Source organism: Cinclus cinclus, chromosome 14 (assembly GCF_963662255.1).
Source record: "Cinclus cinclus chromosome 14, bCinCin1.1, whole genome shotgun sequence".
NCBI lineage: Eukaryota > Metazoa > Chordata > Aves > Passeriformes > Cinclidae > Cinclus > Cinclus cinclus.
The window spans coordinates 2,740,902-2,764,409 of NC_085059.1; positions in this window are offsets into that span (position 1 = coordinate 2,740,902).

A 23,508-nucleotide genomic window follows, 5' to 3' on the forward strand; every position below is an offset into this window, starting at 1 on the left:
GGTCCATTATCCAAGCACAGCCCCAGGCTGTGAAGTCTCAGCCCCCTGCCTTGCCCCCTTTCCCTCGCTGTTGTTTCTGCTCTTTGGGTACCAGTTGTCCTTGATTCTCCAGCTAGGAAGGAATTGTTTTCTCTGACTCCCCTGTGAAGAGAACTCACCAACACCTAACATGAATTTTCAGAGTTCCACGCTAAGCAGCAGAGATTCTGAAAAATATAAAAGCTAAAACCCAAGGCGTCAAGGGCTGGACAATTTTCAGTGATCTCAGACCCCAGGGAGATTGAGAAAGCTTGGCAAGAGGGATGTACCACTGATGGTAGGCACATGGCAGAATTTACAGACCACAGGATAAGGATGAAACTGATAAAGCCAACTCAGCAATGGGGCTGAAATCAGCTCAGAGTGGGTAGAAGGTAATTCCAGCAGGAGCAGGTCACAGCCACTGACCCATGTCCCAAGAAACCACTGACCCAAAAGAAGAGAAAGACTGAGCCTGGGACTAATTAGCACCAGAAGCGAGAGACTCATTAACCAACAGAAGATAGAATACTAATTAATATGAGAACTAAGTGACATGTAGCCAGTGAACACTGATGCCTTTGTTTGCTAAAGTGGGAAATGTAAATAAATCAAATCCCTCGACTCTGTATCAGCCTCTTGCACACGGGGTGGGGGGAAAGAACCTGTTTTGGGATAAAAGGAGGGTCCCTGGGGATCTGCTGGTGTTTGGGGTGGGGGATAACTCCTCCTTAGAAAACATGGATAGGGACACACTGACACACTCCAGGCGTCATACCCAGGTTGTTCCTGCAGCTTTGGGGAATCTGTGAGTGCTCCCTGAGCCCTGGGGTGACAAAATATAGGAGTGTTATCTATTATCCACACCTTAATAGTGGGGAGTGCTGAAGGATTCCTGTTATTGCATTATAAACTGAATAAAGTACCTTTTCCTTACCCAGAGCTGCACCCAACAGAGACCATGCCATGCCAGCCTGAGAAAAAACCAGCTTCATGTCCTCCTCACCCTGGTTTTCCACCAGGAGTAGGAATATTGCCCTGCTCATTCCAGCTGAACACTCTCATTTATTTCTTTGTTCCATAGGCGCAGAAATTCTTGGTAATTCCAGCAGTTGTCTCTCTTTCTGGAATGTGGTGTTTTCTGTGCTGGTAATTCCTGTTATGAGCTCAGAATTCTTGTTCAGTATTAGCTGTGGTTTATGCTTGAATGGCTGCAGGTTTAATTCCAGCTCTCCTTCATCAGCCTAACCACCTGCATTAAACTACCAAATTTCTCTTGGTGTTCCACAGCTTTTTATTTTGTTTTTGTTTTTGTTTTTGTTTTTGTTTTGTTTTGTTTTTGTAGTGTCATATGGGACACAAATCCTTTATCCTTTTCACCCCAGATTTGGTTTAATAGCGTAATTACAAAGTCATTTAGTTGCCTGTTTCACTAAATGTGTCTGTAATTGTCTCATGTTAGTAGACTGGTGTTTGCTAAGCTACTACAGTTTGTTTGGGGATGAAAATTACATGCAAAATAGAAATATCAGTATCTCCACTCTATAATCTTGCCTTAATTTTCTCGCTCATCAGGTTGATACCACTAATTAATGCTCCAAAAACGGAACCTGCATTTGTTGGTATTGGTTCATCCACGATCTTCTCAGCTGATCACTGAATTTTTAATGTTTTGGTCCTGGTTTGCTTTCAAGTCCCCAGCCAGGTGGTGAGGGATACTCTCTGTCTTTTCTGTGCCTGGCAAGGCATGAGCAGAGCTGCTCTGTTTGGATTCCTGTTGAGAGGATTCCCCAGGAGCTGCAGTGCTCATGGTGCAGTTGTGTGGTTGTGTCTGTGACACTGGAGAAGGAAAATCAAGGATGGATGGATGGTGAGGGGATGCTGAGAGATGAGGAAGCAGCTCTGCAGGGCAGAATCAAGTGGCCAAGGAGGCCAGTGGGATCCTGGGTGCTTTTCCAGCAGGTCAGAGAGGGATCCTGCCCCTGTGCCCAGCCCGGGGGACACCTCTGGGGTGCTGTGCCCAGCTCTGGGGACACCTCTGGGGTGCTGTGCCCAGCTCTGGATCCTCAGCACAGCAGGGACAGGAGATCCTGGAGCTGAGCAAGGGCTGGAGCATCTCCATGCCCAGGAAAGGCTGAGGGAGCTGGGGGGGCTCAGCCTGGGGAGGAGCCCCAGCTGAGAGGGGCCTGAGCCCTGGGTGTCCCTGGGTGTCCCTGTCTGTTCCTGGGTGTCCCTGTCTGTCCCAGTCTGTCCCTGGGTGTCCCTGTGTTCAGGGAGGGGCAGAGCAGTCCCAGGCTCTGCTCCAGGACCCAGCAATGGCACCAGAGGAAGGGGCAGGGGCTGAGCCCAGGAATTGTCCCTGCACAGGAGGCAGAACTGGTGCCCTGGGCAGTGCCCAGCCCTGAGCAGAGTGTGCAGAGAGGCTGTGGAGTGTCCCTCCCTGGGGATATTCCAGATATTCCTGTGCCCTGAGCTCTGGGATGGCCCTGCTGGAGCAGGGAGGTGGCACCAGGTGAGCTCTGCGGGGCATTTCCAGCCTGACCCATCCTGGCATTCCATGAAGGGGCCTGTCCTGAGCAAGACAAAGCTGAGCTGGCAAAGCTCTGAGCTGGGGGCTGCTGTGCAGGAACGTGGCTGAAGGAGGGAATGTTGAATAGAGAGTGGCTCAGGCTGAGACAGGAGAATGTTGAGTGTTCCACCTGAGGTTCTGCTGCTGGGCTTGCCCAGCTCAGCCAGTTTGTGTCCTTGCAGCTTGAAGGCAGAGTGGAAAGGACACTGAGGAGGAGGTGACCAGCTCTGAGGGGTTGCTGCAGGTGCAGTGTCTTGCTGCAGCTTCCCTGCCTGCTGGTGCTGGGATTTTGCTCTGTGCACCCAGGGGCGGTGGGGGAAGTGGCCAATGTCACTGCAGGGTCACAGCAATCAGGAGAGGATTCTGCTGACTGAGGAAGGGCAAACAGCATCTGCTCAGTGAAGAATTCTTCCCTGGGAGGGGGGTGAAGCTCTGGAGAAGCTGGGGCTGCCCCTAGACCCCTGGCAGTGTCCAAGGCCAGGCTGGACACTAGGGCTTGGAGCAGCCTGGGATGGTGGAAGGTGTCCCTGCCATGCTAGGGGTGGCACGGGATGAGCTTTGAAGTCCCTTCCAACCCAAACCATTCTGGGATTTTATAAGAAGTGTAAGAAGGATTGGACAATTCTAAAACATTCGATTTAACCTGACTATCTGGAGGGTGATGGGGAGCTTTCTCTGCACACTGTTTTAAGCAAGATGGTGATTTGGAACAGCCAGGATGGATTTTAAGGACAATTACACCAAAGGAACCTGATTGCCTCTGTGATGAGACTGGCTCAGAGCACAAGGGGAGAGCAGTGGGTGTTGTTTACTGGGCTCTGCCACACTGGGGCATTTACCATGGGGTAAATGACCTGTAAATTGGATGGAAGCCAGCCTGGATTGCTGGGCTCAGCTGCTGGTCAGCAGCAGGTTTGCAGCACACAGAGTGCACCAGAAGGGGCTGAGAAAACTCTGCTTGTTATCATGATAATTGTAGGAAAGTAAATACTTTGCTCCTAAGGGAAATAAATACTGCGCTCCTTAAGAAATATATTTATTTTGGTTGGAAGAGGGAACCAGGCTGGTTGTGGAAAGCAAGCTAAAAATAGACACGGAAGTTCTAGAAGGTTATACACATTGTGAGTTCTTTGAAAAACCTTTGTAGCTGAAATCACTTTTTCAGTCACTGGTTTGGACACTAATTAATGCCCATCCCCCATCAAAGTGCAGATAAAAATGAATGTATTTCTAAGGTTTTGATTATTTTTTGAGGCACATTTGGCATTGGAACTTTATTCTCTGGAGCTGGTTCCTCTTGTCTTGTAGTGGTCTCCTGCTAACTTAAAGTTTCATCTGCATTTTTGTTTTTCTGCATCTTGAGCAAAGTTCCTTACTGGACCACGTAAACTTTGATTGATGATAGTTGTTTTTTTAATCTAAACCCAGAAATTTACGGCCAAAAATCTCTCCATCCCCCTTTGACCAGATATACTTCAAACAGTGTAATTACAGGGGATATCTCGTTTCACAGCTCACAGACAAAGCAAATGTGTTTGTTTTACTTTATTAGATTTCTTATAATACATTCATACAAACCCAAATGTGCATATACACACTCCGTCAATACTGCCAACTGCAATTTATTAAGTTTTATAAATTTTTTCCACTAGGTCACTATGTTGTTAAACAGAGAGTGGAGGCAGGATCAATGCTAAAATGGGAAATTTCCAAGTAAACAATCTCAGCTTTCTCTTAATAAGTTTATATGGTATATTTTTGAGGAAGGCTAATTAATCACACGCCTGAGACCTCTCTTGGAGCAATTGTACTATAAGAAAAGAGAACAAAGATATTTGGGCACAAGCTGATGCTTGCCTGTTCCCTGAGAGCTGCAAAGCCCCTCAGTCAGTCTCTGTAATGCAGAGCTGGAACTGGGAGCAGCTTTGGGGATAGATCTCGTTGCTTTGTGATGAACTCAGAGGCCCTGGGAGAATCTCTTGGTGTTGACAGCCCCTGACAGTAAATGTCACATGGACTGGGAGGGAGCTCAGAGCCTTCTGGTGACTGCTATGAGAAGAGACACGGTGACAGCAAACCTGATTGATGAGCCGTGCCACGAGGCCAGGGAGCTCTGCCTGGTGATTGTCTGTAATTGAATGGTCCATGGAAGTTATTTCTGGGCTTCCACAAACACTCCAGGAGACTTTTCACAGGGGAAGGTTGTGAATTCAGACCGAGGTGTTCAGCAAGTCCTTGTTAAGTCAGCCCTAACAGACTTTAAAACTTAACTGCATGCCCAGAGCTATAACGAAACGAGCAGCACGTGGAGATGGCCAGTCCTGCCATTACCTTTAGGAACGTTCCTCCGACAGCTTCTGCCTCCTCTTTTTAGTGCCTTGTCCTCGTGCTGGGCCGTGTGATGTTGGTGACGGAGGTTGTCAGGGCTGTGACACGGCCACGCTGTGACACCGGCTGGTCCAGGGATGCTCCGGGCGTTCACCGCGAGTGTGAGACCTCAGAGCCCCTCACCCGGCCAAGCGCTGCTGGCCCTGACCAATTAAATTGGCCTCTCTCTCTCATTAAAACCCCTGTGCAGGCTCTGGTGTGTCACAGATCTTTAAAATCTCCATTATGAATTCCACTTTCTTGTGGGTATTTTTAGTTTCTACTTGAAGAAATGATTATTGTCTCTTGCACTTAAACATATCAGTTTCGGCTCCGCAGACATCTCCTCTGGGCCACAGTCAAAGACCTGATCTGACTTGAACTGCTGAATCCTCAGGGAGGATTTCAACACAGCTCCAAGCACTCGGACATTGGAACTGTGCAAGGAGGAAGAGGGAAAGAAATCCAAACCCTCCCCCCTTCCCTTTGGTTAGGCAGGAGCACATCCCTTACAGATTTACTTGGTTGTGCCAATTTAATGTGATTTCTTCTGAGGGCCTGGAACCACTCAAGGAAGGCTGACAGGTTTTATCAACAGAATGGAAACTGAAGTGATAAGGTGAGAGCTGTTGACCTGATAACTAACAAACAGAAAACTCCAGTGTCCCTCCAGCTAAATATTGCACTCCTCAGGTAAGTAAACCATGGCAGCAGCTGTGGTCTTGTCACTGAGAGAGAGAGTATTGGAGTGCAGAGGAGCAGGAGGTGAACTGTGAAAACAAACGCATTCACTTTGCCACAGACTATTTCCCTCTATTACTTTTAATGAGAGCTAAACTCCAAAATGCACAATGGGACGATAATGTTGTGGGGAGAAGGAAGTCTGCATGCAGCTCCAAAAATTCCAGATACCCGATTGCAATTAAAATGATTGCTGGTGTATTATTAATAGCTCGCCAGGAGTTTGAGGCTGTTACCAGGTTTGGGACCAACTGGTACCAGTCAGTGCACAAGTGACTGAAAGGCAGAGCAGAGTTAACAGTCTGAACCCACAGTGCTCAGAGGAGCTGGGAAATGAGAGAAGTGTGAAAAGGTGAGAGAAGCTGTGTGAAAACACATCCCTGAAGGGGCTGGCAAGAAACAGCTGGGTCACCATAGGCAGATGTTATTAAACACAGCCTAAGTGTGCGTGTGTGGGGGTTATTACTTTATTTATTTTAATTCTGAAATTGTGGTGGAGGAGGACAGCTGGTAAAGGAAGTGGAGACCTCTAATGAGTGGCGATTTTGAGGTGATGGGCACAAAAAGCACTGCAAGCCTTGCATTCCTCCTTCCCCTTTCCATCTTCCTGAAAGCACGCTGGAATTATGTAGGAAACGGAGCTGTCACCGTGCTCCCAGAGCCCTTGGAGTTGTTGTGTGACAGGAGATGAAGGCTTCAGCAGCTGAACAAAGAGGCACACGACAGAGCTCGTGTTCGGTGTCCATCTCCCCTCGCTGGCACCTGGCCTGCTCGGCACAATTGGCAGCGACAAATGCCAAGTGATCCCTTCCTTCCCTTCCTCTCATTCATGCTAACTCTGCTTCTCACATGAAAGCAGTTTTGTACTCCCCATGTTTGTCATCCTGCCATGTCGCTTTTCTTCTTGCTGTTAACAGTTTCTTTTTGTCTCAGGTGAGGGTAACCAGGGATGCTGTTGGAGGAGCAGAGCCACCTTGAATGTAAACAGGGGCTGGGCTGTACTTTTCTCTCCTAAGAATTTGAAACTTTGTGATTTTTTTTAAAATTTTTGTTTTGCCTTCTCATGAGCAACGGGGTCATATATTCATAGAACAAGCTGTTATAATGTTGAGGTGCATTTCCTAAATTGTGCAAACTAGCTCGGAGCCCACCACTCTGTGTGTAAAGTGTTGCTTTTTGTGGATGAGCAGATTATAGTTGTCAGGGCTGAAATTTGTCTTCCACTTCATCATGAGGCTTGCTCAGTGTCATGGCATCTTGAACTTTCTGCAGTAAATATTATCCTAATTAATTTTATTTTTACCAGAAAACTTCTACACTTTCCCCCCAACTTTTCAAATCATTTCTGAGCACATTGAACACTGTGGACCTTAATCCCCATGGGACTCCACTGCTGATCATCTTCCACTGTGAAAACTCATCCTTTAGGATAATCTTCTTTTTCCAATACTAAACTGTAACTCTGGGAGGTCCTTACCTGTAGTCCCTGGCTGTTTTAGTTTATTTAAAAGCCTTTGATGAGACCTTCTATGCATGAGGTTTCTGGAAGCTTGGGGTGAGTTGGAAATGCAGGGAAAAATTCTCAGCTGGAGCTCTGCTATTTACATGCTTTTGACTCTTTCAAAGAATTCCAGCAGATTTAGAAGGCTTGGATTCCTTTTACAAAAGTCATGTTTACTTTTCCTTAACATGTTACTTTTATTCATGTATTCACTAATTCTGTTCTTTACTGGAGCTTCAGCCAACATGACCCATATGGACCTTGGGCTTAGTGGTCTGAGACTTCTTGAATCGCCACTGGATTTATTTTAAAAACCTGATTTCTTATTAGTTACCTTCCAGTCCTTTGATAATCACAGCAATTTTTAGCAAAAGGTTACGTACTCAGGGTATTAGCTGAGTGATGATTCATATTTAACATTCTTTAAAAACCTTGTGTGAATTCCATCCGGCGCCCAGCGAAACGTTATTATTCCTTTTATCTGCTTTGTAATCTCCACTTAACACCCTTAAATTAAGACAAGCCTTCTATGAAGGCCTTACAAACAAGTTCTAGTTTCCAGGATTCTCCAGGTGAACAGAGGTTTGGAAAAAAACCCCAAGAATTTGGGATTTTTTGTGAGAGCATCGTGTTTTCTGAGTGCTCCTTCCACACCTGCGTGGCTCTTGCAAGCTCCCTGCTCTTGATGTGTTCAAGAAGGATTTATAACATTATTTTCTATTTCTTTAGCAAACTGCTTCTAAACTCTTTCTTCCTTCTATGTTATTGTGCTTTTACATTTAGTCTGCCAGAATTTATGTTCTTTTTAGATTTCCTTTTTCAGACACAACTTCAGCTTTTTGCAGGATACCTTTTAACTTCCAAGAGCCTCCCTGATCCTGCTGTTTTATGATGCAAGCTTTTTGTTTTCCTCTCAAGTCTTTTTTTTTTTGACAGGTTATATGCATTTGCTTTGAGCCTCCAATATAAAATCCTAAAATAGTCTACCTGCCATCTGAAAACATTTTACCTTTCTAGCTGCCACTCTAAGTGTTTTCTGTAACAAATTCCCTCATTTTCCAATTTTCCATTCGCTGGAATCGGGCACAACCACTTCATTTGCCAGCATTGCTTCATTTCAGAGGATGCAGTCATGAGTCAGATAAAAGGATTAAGGGTTTAGCCTAACCCAGTCTCTGGGAAGGCTGGAAGCACCAGCCATTAACATTTCACTAATGGTAATTTCCCTGATTTCATTACCTGAGGAACAGGCAAGGAAGCAGCTTTGCCAAAGCTGGCGATGGTGGAAATTCCTGCCCTGGACCATACACTTCTGTCTGCAGCCTACAATGAAAACTGGGGAAATAAAAACAGTCTGAGCTGATTTACCACCACGTCACTCAAGTTTGCTACTCCCTGGTGGGAGCGATTTGGGGCAGGGTGTTGGTGGGAAGCAGAGTAGGGAGCAGAGGCACAGTGACAATTGGACAATGTCCAGCTGTCACATCAGCAGATCAGGAATGATCCAGAGCGAGGCACAAGGTGTGAGAGTGAGAGATTCTTCACACCAGGGAATCACAGAACCACGGAATCCCAGACTGCTTTGGGTTGAAAGGACCTTCAATCCCATCCAGTGCCAGCCCTGCCATGGCAGGGACACCTGCCACTGTCCCACGCTGCTCCAGCCTGGCCTTGGGCACTGCCAGGGATCCAGGGGCAGCCACAGCTGCTCTGGGCACCCTGTGCCAGCCCTGCCCATCCTGCCAGGGAACACTTCCTGACCCATATCCCATCCAGCCCTGCCCTCTGGCAGTGGGAAGCCATTCCCTGTGTCCTGTCTATCCAGCCCCTGTAAATCATCTCTCTCCACGTTTCCTGCAGCTCCTTCAAGGCCACTCTGAACTCACCCCAAAGCTTCTCCTGTCCAGGTGAACAATCACAGCTCTCCCATCCTTTCCTCATGAGAGATGTGCTCCGTTCCTCTGCCTGTGCCCAAAGCTTCCCAGAAATCCAAATAATCAAGATTTTAGCCCTCATGACTTCAGTTCCCATCGAACACAACCTTGGGTGTGCTCCGACTCCCAAGCTGACACAGGATGATTTGGAATCCGATTCTTTTTGTCTTTGCAATTTTGTTTCTGCTTTTCCTTGAGGAAAGCAGGAGCTGCTGGTGGACAGCTCCAGAGCTGCTTGGGCTCAGTGAGGAGGAGTGAAGCCTTGTCTCAGGTGAGAAACCCCTTTGAGGGTGAAAAGCAGCAGCTTTTGGGGGCTGCAGAGCACCTTGAGCCACCCCACACCGTGACAGTGGCACTGCTGAGTGGCACTGAGCGCTTAGCAACGGCGAGAGTGATGGGGATACAGATGAATTAACTGTTTTCTGAGCAAGCTGGGTAGGAACAGAAGTAATTAGCTGCTAGCTGATGAAAAGGCATGCTTAATTATTAGTATAATTATAGATATAATAGACCAGGAATTATTCAGTAAAAGTAAGAAGGCCAATATGTTACAAAGAAGGTAATGGGAATGGAGGAGAGAACGACAGCGCTGTGAAATCTTGAGAGGAGATGTAAAGAATTAAGATGATAAATCAGGAATCTTTTGGGTTTCTACTCTCTGACATATCAACTCAATTTAGCAGTGGTAGAAGGATACACAGAGCTAACGAGGTCTGTGACTTGCATGATTTCTTTTATATAAGAGCCCCTATATATAAGTGTTTATATAATGTTGATTTAACCGATGGAATGCCAATGAAATCGAGCTGTGCTTCCATAAATCTCAGAACCTGCACAGTTTTGTGGGGATCTTTGCTCTTCTTCCAGCACAGCCATTTAATTCAGTGGATCCTGCAGGAAGCTGGGCTGTAGCTGCTTCTGATCAATATTGGTAATTGATTATAATTGTTTGATAAAGCAGGACTGCTTTCCCTGACACCCTGAGAATTCATCTGGCTCAGAAGGTGTTGTGTTAGCCATGCTGGCCACTGCAGCTTAAACTGCTTTCCATGGGAAAATGGCTGGAGAAAAACAGGCTGAACTGCACTAACAACAGGAATACGTGGTTGATGTAGGATGTAGAATCACGGAAATGGGTAATCTGGGGAAGATTAAAGTATTTGAAGTGGTTTTTTTGTTTTTTTGGTTTTTTTTTCTGATGTCTTTCACACAGGGAGAGCTGGTCCTGCCTTTGTGCCAGGGATTGGAGGCAGCAGCAGTGACCTGGTGTCTCTGTGATAATCTGCAGCTAAGAGAGAGGCCCAAGATGTCTACAGTGTTATTCTAAAATTGTAGTTGTTTCTAAAATTCTGTCAGTGGGATGGTAGACTGGCACCAGCAGCTCTGATCTGGATCCTGTGAATCTGAGAGAAGCAGTGCCAAAGGATTACAAACCCTTTGCCCGTTGCTGGTTGGGAAGGAAAATCAAGGTACAGAGATTTTATTGAATTAGTATTTGAGGACTAATTATTAAAATGGCTTCTGATGGATGAGCTGTGAGTCATGTTGGTCTGGCAAACAGCATTTTGATAAGGTGTTTTGTGAGACAGGAAGTCTCACAGGACTTACTAAGATGGTAACATGAACATAAAGCACTAACCTTAATGATGATGTTAATGCAGAAGTGATACAAATGCTGTGTGAAGCTGCTGGGGTACATCAGGGCAAACTGGGCACAGACAAACTCTAATCAGCCTCCCTTGAAAAATGAAGCTGGATTAACTCTCAGCTAACCACTCAGTCCATCTCCTCCTTCCACAGCAGAATCAGAACTGCTTGTGATGCTCCTGCTGTGTGCAGAGTTGTTCCCCTTGCATTTTTAGCAGACTTTGACTTGGCACTGGGCTGTTCCTGCCCCAGGCCTGCACTGTCAGGGCTGTTCCTGTACCTCTCCATGCTCTGCTCTCTGTTGAGCACCTCCTGTTCTCAGTCTCTTCATTCAGCTCATGTTCTCCTTGTCTTGTTTTTCCTGTCAGCCTTTTCTGAGGAGCAGCACCCAAACCTGGACGTGCCTCTGCACTCAGGTGTTTCAGAGGACCTGTGAGATGTCTGGAAGGTAATTCTGCTAATAGACCTGCTGAGGATAATAACCTCTGTCTGTGCTCAGGATAATAACCCCTGGAGAGCCTGTGATCCAGCAGAATCTTCAGATTGTTTGTTTTTCCAGACTGCTTTCTGCCAGCTGGTGTCTGTGCTGTACTTGTGCACTTTACTCCTGCCCGAGTGAAACCACTCTGATTTTTACCAGCGAGATGCCTTCTGCATTTATAGACTTGTCCAAGTTGTCAAAAGTTTTTCATACTGCTCTCCCCCATGTATTTGCAGCCGCTCTTCACAGATTTAATCTTGGCAGATTTAATAAACACGCAGCCCATTCCTTCATCCAGGCTATCAATAAAATATTGAATGGATCTTCTGAGCAGCTGAGTAACCACCCTGTTTGTCCTCTGCATTTCACAGTGAGCCATTGGAAACTGCTCTCAGACTGCAGATTCCAGCCAGATTTGTGCCAGGACTTCAGCCAAGGCATTCTTCACTTATGGATGTCACCTGGGACAATGTCAGGAGCCTCAGGTGTGTGGGATCTGCTGCTTCTTCCTTATCCACAGAGTCTCATCCATTGGAGAGCAGAATTGGATTGCATCAGCTTGTTTTGTTCCTGAGGGATTCATGTAGACAAGGACTCATCTCCCTGTTAGTTTCTATACACTTAGAAAATATTCTGATTATTCTGCTCTTTTACTTTTCCTGGGTGTTAAATCTTTTGATATCTTACTTTGATTTGTGGACAACTCCCAGGGTTTGAAAGTGTGAGAGCTTTGTGGACAGTTGGGTAGGCAACAGATCCAAAGCTCTCACTGGGAGAAACGCTGTGCCAAATGTGAAATTCCTGTGATAATTCACAGAGTCACAAGTGGTTTTCAAGAGAGTGGTGGAAGGAATGTTTTGACACAAAGAAATTATTTCATTTCAGTCTGAGAAATGATGATGCAAATCAGCACGACTTAAAAAAAGAGATTTCAGGGAGTCTTGAGAGAATTCTGAACAGTTTGAACTGCAAGTCTGAGCAGCCTTGTAGAAATTGTCTGGTAGAAGAGAAATTGAGAAGAAATTGTTCCCTGGGAGGGTGGGCAGGCCCTGGCACAGGATGCCCAGAGCAGCTGGGGCTGCTCCTGGATCCCTGGAAGTGTCCAAAACCAGGTTGGACACTGGGGCCTGGAGCAGCTTGGGATGGTGGATGGTGGTGAGGTGAACGAGGTGATTTTTAAGGTCCTTTTAACCCAAACCAATCTGGGATTCTACAACAAATACGGCCAGAATAATGTAAAATAAGAAGTTGTGAAAGAAGAAGTTGGGAAACCCGATTTTGGGGCTCACTGACTTTTTTTGTTGCTGTAATAGATCGGTAGTGAACGTCTAAGAAAACAGAACTAGAGATTAGACTAAATTTCATAACCTTTTAACCCAGAGAGCCTGGCTCTTGTTTGCAGAATGTTTTCTGAACTCTCCTCCAGGCTCAGTGTTGACAGGAGCTTAATCACAGCACAGGGTGACCTTTGCACAGCTCAGTGAGGAGTGCCCCTGTGCTGGGCTTTGGAACCTCCTGCTCACTGCACACACGGGGCTGCAGGTTTGATCCCTCCAAAACAAGGGATTATCCTGGGCTCTGTAGCACTTGTGGAGTGTTTGATACTGTGTGGGTGGGAAGTGCATGCATATTTATGTGAGCACTCCAGAGAATGAGTGGAGGAAGAAAGAGTAACCATTGCAGTTGGGATGAACGATTTGCTCTTGTTCAGAAACACTGATTTTGCCTGAATTTGGTATTTTACAAAGAAAAAAAAAATCACCCAACAAACTCTTAGCTATGTGTGCATTAACAACCCATTTGGGTCTTGTGCCTTTTCTGCTGTGCTATTTTTTTTTTTTAATGTAGAATTATCACCATGGGAATGCCTTGAATTGTTTGGAAAAACCCCAGAATTCCAGACTGGTTTGGGGGGGAAGGGACCTCATCCAGTGCCACCCCTGCCATGCCAGGGACACCTTCCATTGTCCCAGGTGCTCCAAGCCCCAGTGTCCAGCCTGGCCTTGGGCACTTCCAGTGATCCAGGGGCAGCCACAGCTGCTCTGGGCATCCTCAGGGCCTCCCACTGTCATAGGGAAGATGAAACTGCTGGTGGAGAAGAAAAACCAAAAATCCATCAAAGTCCCAAAACAGAGGCAGATCTATGAAATGTGAGCAGGGGCTCTGTTATGATTCTTCCTTTTTTATCCCCCATCTTTTGCAATAGAGATCCCCTTCTGCTTCCTCGTCCTTACATTTTAAGGAGCTGTAGGAGGATTTTGGATGTCATTTGTGAGTGGAGAAGTGTTCTTGCTTGCTGGTATTCCTTTTGTTTTGTAATGTCCCCTGCACAGGCAGGGTTGGGAATGTTCCTGGTGACGAAGCAGATCCGTGTGAATGTTCTGAGGAGAGGGGTACAAGGCAATGTAGAGCAGATTTATAACACTGAGGTGAGTCAGTTCTTACCAGAGAGGGCTTGGGAGTATTAACTCCCAGTGACTTCCACTACAAGGCAGCTGTTAACATTTTACTGTGAATTGGTTTAAGGAAAAAAAAAAATATTAAAATTGCATAAGTAGATAAATTTTAAAGCAACAGAAATAATAATGACATGAAAATTGACTGCAAGACCTGAGCGACAGCAACAATGGAACGTTTTAAAAATAAATGGGTAGCCAGGAAAGGGTGCAGGCAGAGAGGCTGCCTGCAGATCACAGAGGCACCTGAGCTTGACAGTTTCTATGACTGCACAAAACAGAGGCACAGCCAAGCCCCTGCTCTCAGCAGCACTTTCTCCTGCACAGCAATCAGGCCCAGTACCAGGCTGCTGAGGAGAAGCCTCCCACTATTTAGTATTCATTAGAGATGGCATTTTTCAGATTGCAGTGCGGAGTGTAAACAAGCCACGCTGGAGGGAGAGTGGAGAGCAGCCTTTCTCCCAGCTCTGATTTATTCCTTGTTGATGTTTGCTCGTTCCACAAACCTGTGGTAGCACCAATTTTGAGGAGCTGTCAAGCCAGCCCTGTTTTCCAGCTCTCTTTGCAAGGAGCCAGCCCACCAGGAGGCACAGCACAGTCCCTGCAGCAGGACAGGAGAGTGGCTCCCTTGTGGGGCTGAACATCTGGCAGATTTCTTTGTGGGATCTGCCAGCTGCCTGCTGCTATTCCATGGTCACTGCAGCTTGGAATTTCGTCTGCAGGAGGAGGGAGCCTGTCCCCAGGGACTGGGCACATCTTTTTATTGTATTTTCATTTAAATAGACACACGATTCCTATCCACACAGTAGCAAACACTCCAGAAGTGCCAGTAGCCCAAGTGCTCTGAGAGTGGCCAGCTGCTGTCACATCCAGGCAGGGACAAGGCACTAGGAGAGCACGCTGCACCCCCTCTTTTGTTGCTGTAAGATTGTTTTTTTCCAGGAAAAAAAATGGATGCACATCACCTAGAAAAGAGCCGGGGGTGCTTTTGCAGCACCCCTGAGCCATGAGTTCCTGTAATCCTGAATTCCTGGGCACTGGGAGCTGTGGTGGGGGGGTGCACACAGGATCTCACCCCAAGCTTCCCACAGCCCCCCCCTCCATATCCTGCTGTTAAAGCCAGACCTGGAATGCTGGGGAAAGGCCACGTGTGACCCCCAGACACCCTCTGTGTGTGAGTGCAGGGAGCCTGGGATTACAGGAGCTCCTTCCAGCTGAACCTGGCGTTCCCACCATTCTGCTGACACGGGTGCATTCCTGCTTTTGAACAGAATATTTCCTTTGGGAATCTCTTCTCTGAATTTCCTGCCTGTCTTTTACCAAGACCTTTTGGATGCTTGGTGCTGGAAGTTCCTCTGCCCACCTCTCCCAACATCCAGGTCCCTGCTCCTCCCCATGCTTCCCTTTCCAGCTGGAGGTGCTGCCCATCCTTTCCTCCCTGCTTTGGAAATCTTGGTGAATTCCCCTCTCTTTTTCTAAGGGATTTGTGACATTATCTAAGGAATATTTGATTTCCCCCCCGCCAGCTCTCTCCCAGTACCACCTAACTTAAAAACGAGACCTATTCAAAAAGTGCAGGAGCTTCCTAAAAGGAAATTAAAAGGAGCTGCTCTAAGGATGCAGGAGATGAGAAGGGAGATAAACCCACCCTATCTGAAGCTCAGAGCAATATATCACTAAGTGAAATAATTCTACAAGGGACCAAAAAGGCAATATTCTAACTGCAGAGTGGAAGAGAGTATTCAAAATCAGGGGTTTCTGAACAAATAAAGAAACTATGGGAAAAAAAAAATCAAAAACCCATTAACTGTGAAGCTAAACCTGTAGGGCAGGCAAGGGAAAATGTTTAGGTGCAAACTCACTAAAGGAATCATAAAAATATTGTAAAAATGGTCAGAATCCTATTTTTTCTAGAGGTTTGGTAAACAGATAACCAGGCTCTAATAGGATTTTCCTGTAGGGGAGGAAAGTAAAGTGAGCTTCGTGATGGTGCTGTCTGTAGTTGAGGGAGGTTGTTCTCCCATGAGAACCAAACTTATGGGGACAAGTGTAAGGAACCGTCTCAAATTAAATGACAATAAAATTCATTTTAGGACTAATTGATAAGATGAAGAGTCAGAAATTACCAAGACCATCTGGTAATCACTCAAGAGCTCTGGAGGAAAACAAATATGCAATTATGGAGCTACAATAGTGTGTAACCTGTCACTTAAATCAGTTTCCCTGCAGGAGGGATGGAAGTTGGGAGATGTCACAACATTCCTGGAGAAGGTCCCCAGGAGTGAAGTGCAGAACTGCAGATGGGCACGGTGGAGACTGTGCTGAGCAAGGGAGGAGAAATGATAAGGAAAAAAAACAGAATAAATGGATAAACCCCAATGTATTTGTTTTTTTTTTTTTTCCTAGTGAGAAGCCGCAATTCACACGTTTGGAGCTTGTGAAAGGGTCCTGAAAAGGCACTGAAGAACTACAAGAAATGATTTCATGGGTGGTGAGACCATGGTTCCTCTGCCTGCACTGTCCCCCTGTCCTAGATATGACCAGAGAATCCCAGAATTGTTGAGGCTGGAAGAGATCCCAGCCCATGGAGTCCCAACTGTGCCTCATCCCCACCCTGTCCCCAGCCCAGAGCACTCAGAGCCACCTCCAGGAGTTCCTGGGACACCCCCAGGGATGGGCACCCCAAACCTCCCTGGGCAGTTCCAATCCCTGAGCACCCTTTCCATGGAGAAATTCCTGCTGCTGTCCACCCTGAGCTCCCCTGGCCCAGCCTGAGGCCCTTCCTCATTACCTGGGAGAAGAGACTGAGCCTCACCTGGCTGTCCCCTCCTCTCAGGGAGTTGTGCAGAGCCACAGGGTCCCCCCTGAGCCTCATTTTCTCCAGGCTGAGCCCCTTTCCAGCTCCTTCTCCAGCCCTTCCCAGCTCTGTTCTCTTCCCTGGACACATCCCAGCCCTTCTCTCACAGTTTGGTGCCCAGACCTGGCCCCAGGACAGGAGTGGTTGTCTCACCATAATTTTTTTACGAGTCTCACTCACATCCTCCCTGCTCTCTCCAAACTGAGGAGCCCCTTTAGCGTCTCTTCCACAGCAACAACTGCAAATCAGCATAATGTGGCTGATGGTTCTTGACAAACCTTGTGATTGAGCTGTAAAATCCCTTGCCACGGGATATTACGGATGCTCCAGGTTTACCTGTGCTCCGGGGGTAGCGGGAGAAGTTAATGGAGGGAAGTTAAAGCAGAACCTGTTCAACAGTAAAACCCAAGGATTGTGACTCGCCAGGTCCCAAGGCACACATTGTTGGGAAACAGAATAACATTCCAGGAAAGCTCTGCCGCATTCCTGGTGTGTTCTTAAACCCCTTCCCTGAGCATCTGGATTGGAAAGCTGCTGCTGGAGCAGGGGAAGCTTCACCTGACCCAGTGCAGCCTTTGCTGTGCTTTGTTATGTTCTGTCAGGAGCAAATGAAACGCGGCTCGCAATGTAAACACTTGTGATGGCTCCTCTCCCCACTACACAGGCAAACAATGAATTTTTATTTGAATGCTAATGAAGATCTCACCACGAGGCTGCTGGGGCTCAGCGAGCACTAGAAAGAGGAATGCTACATGGGAGAAATAACGAGAGAGTCTTTAGAAAGGGATGAATATGTATTGAAGAGATTGATGTCATTAACCACTCACGGGTCAAAAATACACTTGAAGCTACTGATGTAATTTGAAGTAGGTAAACAAGTCTAGGGAAGAAAGTTTTCTTACAATTGGTGCATCTGTTGTGATCTGAAAAGGAGAAATTTGTACTTCTTGCATCGCTTTAACTCCAAATGATCTGGGCTTTGTAGTCAAAAAGCAGCTTTTTCGACAGGCATCTAATCTGGATCTCTTTTGGTTTTTGGATCAGAGCTGAGACAAGCTCCTTTTACAAATTTGTGCTGCAGTCTACTAAAAGAGCTGTTCCTTGCCAGGAGAATATTACACACAGTTCTGAGAAAAATGAACAGAGTCAGCTTGTTTGAGAGCTAACTGATGCTTACTCACAGCACTGATAAGCCTGACATTTACTGAGGAGTGCCACAATTCTCAGGACAATAAAAAAAATCCCCAGAGGATGTGGGTTTTTTTTGTTCTTTTTTTTTTTTTTTTTAATTTTTATTTTTTTTCAGTGATGCTTCACATCCTATTCATTCAGGATGAGCTTCACTCTTCTCAAGTATTTGACTTTATTTGACTTCAAAAAACCCAACAACAAACAAAAAAAAAACCAAAAAAAACCCACCAAGGATGTGGAGCCCCAGCCCCTGAATCCCACCCAGCCTTTCTTGGCACATTTGTTAATGGCCTTGGTGTGGTTAATGATGCTCCACAACTTGTCAGCACCTCGTGTGTCATTTTTCATTCCTGTGGTGTATTAAAAGCACTTGTGCAAGAGTTCTTGGTGTCTTGATTGCAATTAAAAATGATCCTTGGAACGATGCCACTTAACACCTTCGCAGAGGAGCCCGAGCTGGGAGGAAATTCCTGATTTTTGTGACATCAGGTGCCCTGGCTGTGCTTTGCATTTGGGAGCATCCACGATTTCAGGATTCCTCGGGATTAGCCCTGACTGAAAAACACTATCAGAAGGCTCTCGAGTGCTCAAGTAGATTATGTCAAGCAGTTCACTTTTGATCATTATTATAAAGAAATGTTCAAATAGCTCTGGAATATTAGTGATGCAGAATTTTCATTACAGTCACTGCAATAATTAACTCCTGCCGTATCATACTCCTTATCTAGGAATTCCATTATTCTGCTTTTATTATCATTTTGACCAACTTTCAACATACAAAGCTGTTTCTCCGTCTCATCTTTTATCTTTTTTAAGTAGACAAGAAACCCGAACAGTGGCGAACAATTTTCTGACAAAATTATTTTTCAGGGAAGAAAAAAAAATCCTTATTTATCAAAACTTGAACTTTTCACAGGAACATATGTTCCAGATGTCAAGAGTTGCAAAAATCCATCACTTCAGGTGGTAGTTTGTTCCCAAATTTAATCATCACTGCTGTTAAAAAATGTGGGTTTCATTTCTGCTTTGAATGACTTTCATTTTTCAGTCCTCAGTCTTTCTTCTGTCTCGGCGAGATTAAAAAGCCTTGGTTGATATTTCCCCCTTGTGAAAGTTCTTATGGAATTGCCCTACAATTGAGCTGTTTAAGCTTCCCAGCTACACATTCTCCTCTCCTCATATCCTTTTTTTATGACTCTTTTCTGCCCCCAATCCAATCTTCCCGCAGTGTTCAGTGGGAACACCAGAACTGGATGTACTGGGGCTTTCATTGCTGGGCTCGATGATCTCTAAGATTTTTTTTTCCCAGCCCAGTGAATTCTCTGATTCTGTAAGATTCTATTTCAGTGAATTCCTTATTTCTGACCATTCCTCCCATTTCATCTCACCTTGAATTGTGGGGAACTCTGAGACCTCTGGGATCTGCACTCCAAGAGGAGTTTTGTGCTCCAAGAGCAGCCCAAATTCTCTGCTGCTCCATCCCCTGCCTCTTCTGGAGCTCTCTCCTCCTGTAGCTGGCAGGAGATGAAGCAGGAGCAGCCTCTGGGTGCCTGCTCGGGGTCTCTCAGCTCTGCAAGGCAGCCCCTGCTCCTGGAAATTGCTTCTCTCACCTTCTTTTCCCCTTTGTGCCATTATATCCATTTATTTTATGAATAATAGAGGGGCCCACGTTTGGTATTTCACCTCTCAGCATTAAGCACTCAGTCTCCTTTCTCTGGTGACTGATGGGGTAACTCTGCTCATAGATTTACATTCTCACTGCCAGACACTTTCAGTGTATGGTCTTTTCCAGTAAGAATTTCAGTCTGACTAGATTCCTTAAAACATTCTCTTTGATATAAAAAAAGAATCTTTCACTTTTATGACTTACACTCACTTTCCTGTAGTTTATGGCCATCTATTTTAGCACTCTGTTGGGTTTGTCACCGGGATTTGCTGTTTGCTGCTGATTTTATTACATGGGTTTTATTTCATCTAGCTTTTTTTTTTTTAATTTAACACTGCCCCATTTTTATATACACGTATTTCTAGCTCTTAATTAGGAGGGCAGCTCTGTTTAGCTTCTCAGTCCAATGTGACATATAAAATTTCACCTATTTTCTGTACTAAGCTCTTTCTCTGTGCTGGCTCGATGCACAGAGTATTTGTGTGGTACCAACCCTCAGCAATCTGTTTACCCTTAGCTCATGACAGATTTCCCCCAGCTCCCACTTAATTAAACACATCCTATATGTTTTCCTGAGCCTGATTTCCCAGAGTCTGATTTCTGTGGAGTTCTGATGGAGCCCATCACCTCCGGAGAGCATCTCCTCCCCTTGTGCCTAATTGGAGCAGTGTGTGGAGCTGGGAGCGTTTCAGAGAATCTGCCAACAGCACCCTGGGGCTAAATCTTCAACCAGCAGCCTGACTTTGCCTTCCAGGGTCCTTCGCTTGCATTTCCCTTTAGGATGGGTGACATGCAGCGGGACCTGCTGCTCCTCCCCTGCATTTCCCACCCAGGTGTCTCAGGAGAGGTCCCTTTGTGCTCTCCCTGGAAGTCAGCAAATCTGTCAGCACTCGTGCAGCTGCTCCGTGCTCCTGGTGCTTGAATCCCCAGCAGCACAGCCGACCAAAAAATTCTCAATTCAGAATGGATTTCCAGCCAGAGCCTTCCTGGAGCTGGCAGCTCCCTGCTAATTTAACTCAGTGTTCCGTGGCTGCCCCATCCCTGGCAGTGTCCAAGGCTTGGAGCAGCCTGGAAGGGTCGGAACCGTGGCAGGGAGTGGAACAAGATGAACTTTCAGGTCCTCCCAACCCAACCCACTGCATGATTGTGCACTGGGCTAAACTATTTATTGTGAGAGGAGAGCAGAGGGCGAGCGAGGCCTCGTCCCTCACGTCCTTCTACTCTGGGTTTGTGCTTCAGATTTGTTCTCTCTTTGTCTTCCCAGATTAGCAGCTCTGGCCTCAAACTGCTCTGGGGCTGTGCTGGCAGAGCCATGTGGGCAGTGCAGGCAGGAGCTGAAGCAATTACTGAAGCATTAGTGGCTGCCCTGGAAGCTCCTGCAAGGCAGGTGGGACCACTGAGCTCTGTCCAAAGGCAAACACAGTTCATTCCTTTGAAAAAGACAAAGCAAGGAATGAGGGACCACTCTTCCCTGAGTAAAAAAAAAAAATATATATATATATATATATATTACATGATGAACTGAAAACAAATAGGAGGTAGAAAGGCAAAAAGGCAAAGGCATAGATTTAGCACAGCTAATCATGCGAGCTCACCGTAATTTTTTCTCTTTCCTCGAGAAAATAAGAGGAGGCAGCAGATGGGACATATTTTGCTTTAGGAAAGCTTTTGAAACTGTTCCACATGATTCTCTGAGAAGCAGACTAAAGAAATATGGTGTGGATCAGTGTGCCCAGCATTTCTGGCTGGGCCCAGCACTTACCTTGTTGCTGTGTGAGGCAGAGCCCATCTGCTGCAGCCCCTGCTCTGACGGATGGCACTGCCTTGTGCAGGCACAGAAATGGCCTGGGGCAGAAATGTATTGGTTTTTGGGAGGGCAGGTCCATGAGCAGAGGCACTGGGTGGGCTCTCAGCAAGGCTGGGCTGTGCTTGCCCCTCTGGATTCAGTCAAATTCCTCGTCCTGGCAGCTCAGAGCTGGCAGTTCCTCATGCAGAGGTTTTTATTGTCCTGTGGGTGCCCTGTCAGGCTGGAGTTTGGGCTGGCATCCTGCTGCTGTGTCCCGGTGTTCTGTTCAATTGTTTCATTAATCATCGGTGTGATTTAACAAAGGGCTCGCTCAAAGTCTGTGCTAAAACCAGGATGCACTGGGAAAGTCAGGACCTGATTTTCTAAGCTGGAGAAGAAAGCGACCCCAAAAATCAACAGATAAATAGAAACAAGTGCTTCATACCACATTTATGAAAGAGGAAACAGATACCAAAATATATATATATATATAAAAAAAGGACCCAACTGCCTGCCTGAAGCGTGCCAGGAAGAGACATGGGAATTAGAGAAAATAAAAAATTTAACAAGAGTGAGCAATCACCGAAATCTCAAACCAGGAGGTGTTAATGAAATGTATTGCTGAAACATGGAGAAGGGGGGAGAGGAAAAAGGTTCATTTTTTGCAGTGCTTTGAGCTCTGCTGGACTTTTGTGTCCACACTTGGTGCTAGAGGGAGCTGGTGGTGTGAGTGATGTGGGTAGCAACGTCAGCAGTGAGCAGAAAAGAGACTTGGAAGTGAAATCACTGAGTTATAAATTGTCACAGCAGCAGACAGGCAGATTCTGAGTCGTTGGCAAGGTAGTTTTTGCAGGGGAGATAAGCTATATAAATCAACATTGCAAACCAGGTTTTAACATTCCAAAGCAAGGAGGGAGTTTTATAGCTGGCAGTTGTGGAAACTCACCAAATAAACAACTGCACATGGCTCTGGATCTCTTTCAAGAGAAAGAAGAAAATTCATGTGATTTAGAAAAATGGAAGGAGCTGAGATCAATAACATCGAGGAAGGAAATGGCAAAGAATGGGCTCGGCAATTAAAGTCCCAGCTAAGCAGGTCTCGTGAAAAATGGGCAATGAGATCAATAAAAAAATGTAAAAATATATCTATACAAATGATCCAACTCTGGAGCCCCAAAGAGGTGAACTAGACTGATTTTAAAGGAAATTATTGACATAATAAATGCCTCAGAAACTTGGCAGAAGGGCAGGAAACTGTAATAATAGGGAAGAAATTACAGAGGAAGGCAGGGAAGGGGTGCATTAGTGGTGAAGCAGTGGAGGGCATGAGGAATTGTCCCTAAATGAAGTTCCAGCAGAGGACATTTGGGAACAAATCAATAAAAGGAGCAGTCAGAAAGCAACAAGATAAGATGATACTTGATCAGGAGCTCTGAAAGACCTCAAACAGTAGATTAAGAGAAAGCTAAATGTAGCATGGAAAGTGTCACTCGAGTTGACCATGCTGCAAGAAGGATGGACAGTGGCAAATGTGTCTTGAGCCTTGAGGAAAAGGTCTCCAGGACAAATGGGGAAAAGCAGGGATCAGTAAATCTCCCTTCAGCCTGAATAAGTGGGTAAAAACTACAATAATAAAGAAGAGAACCAGGAGGCAATTTCATAAATGTGATTTATTTGGAAGAAGTCATTACAGTTCTTGCTGAAGGAGGCCATGTCTCATAAATCTCCTGGAGCTCTTTGGAGATGTCACCCAGCTCGTAGGTGAGGCTGATGCAGCTGATAAAGTGCACATGGGCTCCCAAACAAATGCCAATAAGTCTTCCTCTAAAGACTCCTCAAGTGGTTAAGCTGAGGTGATCAGATGTCCTCAGTAAGGAAATAAGATTGAGATAAAATGGGACAAAAAAATGGGAGGAAAGCTGGGTTTTCCCAGAGAAAGGAGCTCTGCAGCTCAGCCGTGACTGGGAGCTCATCAGTGGTTTGGGAGGAGGGGTGAAGGTGGTGCAGGCAAGGTTTTGGGGTGACACAAAATCAGCTGGGATAGTCCAGTGTGACCCTGGGAAGAGAAGCTGGTGGTTCCTCTGGCTGTCGGGAGCAGCAGGTGGAAGTCAGAGCTAAGAAATGCAGAGTGGGTTTGTCTGGGAATATCCATATCCAATTCTATATTATGCTTAATTTAAGAGCATCATTATCACTCAGAAATGGAGCTGCTGTAGGAAAACTCCATGTAAACATTGGAGCAGTGGTCCCAGCACGAAAGTATTCCAGCTGAATGAGAAAGAAAATTTTAGCAA